Genomic DNA, 1,927 nt, shown 5'->3' with positions numbered 1-1,927 from the left:
TCCAGGTCATAGTAAGTTTTTCATACACCAATACCCCCAAGTCCTTCTCCACAGGGCTGCTCTCAATCCCTTCAATCCCTCAGTGTGTATCGGGGTTTGGGATTGCCCCAACCCAGGTGCAGGACCTTACACGTGGCCTTGTTGAACTTCATGAGGTTCGCATGGTCTCACCTCTCTAGCCTGTCAAGGTCCCTCTGGATAGCATCCCTTCTCTCTAGAGTATCAACCGCACTACTCAGCTTGGTGTCATCTGCAAACTTGCTGACAGTGGACTCAATCCCACTGTCCATGTGCCCGACAAAGATGTTAAATAATACTGGTCCCAATATGGACCCCTGAAGGACACCACTCATCACTGGTCTCCACCTGGACATTGAACCATTGACCACAACTCTTTGAGCACAACCATCCAGACAATTGCTTATCCACCAAGTGGTCCACCCATCAAATCCATGTCTCTCCATTTTAGAGACAAGGATGTTGTGTGGGACAGTATCAAATGCTTTGCACAAGTCCAGGTAGATCATGTCGGTCGTTCTTTCCTTATCCACCAATGATGTAACTCCGTCGTAGAAGGCCATCAAATTTGTCAGACACGATTTGCCCTTAGTGAAGCCATGCTGGCTGTCTCGAATCACCTCCCTGTCCTCCATGGGCCTTAGCATAGTTTCCAGGAGGATCTGTTCCATGATCTTCCCAGGCACAGAGGTGAGACTGACTGTCCTGTAGTTCCCCGGGTCTTCTTTTTTTCCCTTTTTAAAAATGGGGGTTATGTTTCCCCTTTTCCAGTCAGTGGCAACTTCACCGGACTGCCACGACTTCTCAAATATGATGGATAGTGGCTTAGCAACTTCATCTGCCAGTTCCCTCAGGACCCTCAGATGCATCTCATCAGATCCCCATGGACTTGTGCAGCTTCAGGTGCCTTAGATGGTCTCGAACCTGATCTTCTCCTACAGTGGGCAGTTCTTTATTCTCCTAGTACCTGCCTTTAGATTCTGTGAATTGGCGTGGCTAGAGCACTTGCCGGTGAAGACCAAGGCAAAAAAAGTTGTTGAGTACCTGAGCCTTCTCCATGTCAGTTGTAGACAGGTCTCCCATTTAGCTCATCAAGGGCGTACAGTTTCTTTCATCTTCCTTTGTTGTCCTAGGTACCTGAAGAAACCCTTCTTGTTATTTTTCGTGTCCCTAGCCAAGTTCAGCTCCAGCTGTGCCTTGGCTTTCCTATGCTGTACTGCACTGTATTGTACTATACTATACTATTCTATAGTTCTTCTCCCCTATACTATAGTTTTACCTAGAAACAACCACTGAGGGCCCAGCTGTATCTTACTCTTATAACCAGAATATATTCATGTTGCATCACAGGGTTCAGCTCCAGCTGTGCCTTGGCTTTCCTATGCTGTACTGCACTGTATTGTACTATACTATACTATTCTATAGTTCTTCTCCCCTATACTATAGTTTTACCTAGAAACAACCACTGAGGGCCCAGCTGTATCTTACTCTTATAACCAGAATATATTCATGTTGCATCACAGGCATGACAGCAGCTCACAACTTTGGCTGCACCGCTGGCCAGCTTTAAATTAACCAGCTTGGCTACTTACAGTGGGTGAATATAACTGCATGAAGCTCTGGTTCAGCTAAATGATCCAGCATCTCAAGCTGGTTTAGCAGCCATGGTGACACTGTCCTCAGCACACGGCATAGGTCAGGTCCACTGCTATGAGCTGAAAGCATGCCTTGACTGCAGCACCAACACCTTCAGAGCACACGTGATGTATGCAGGCACTGGAAATCACCCATTGACACTGGCTTACCGGGCTCAGCACTTCTAATCTGCCTCAGCAATTTGAACTTCCAAATATAGAAGGCTGACAGAGGAGTCTCCTAAGCACTGTGGGACTTTGCTTCTCACTGAAAA

Source organism: Pygoscelis adeliae, unplaced genomic scaffold, assembly GCF_000699105.1.
Source record: "Pygoscelis adeliae isolate BGI_AS28 unplaced genomic scaffold, ASM69910v1 Scaffold202, whole genome shotgun sequence".
NCBI classification, from domain to species: Eukaryota; Metazoa; Chordata; class Aves; order Sphenisciformes; family Spheniscidae; genus Pygoscelis; species Pygoscelis adeliae.
This window is presented reverse-complemented; position numbering follows the sequence as displayed.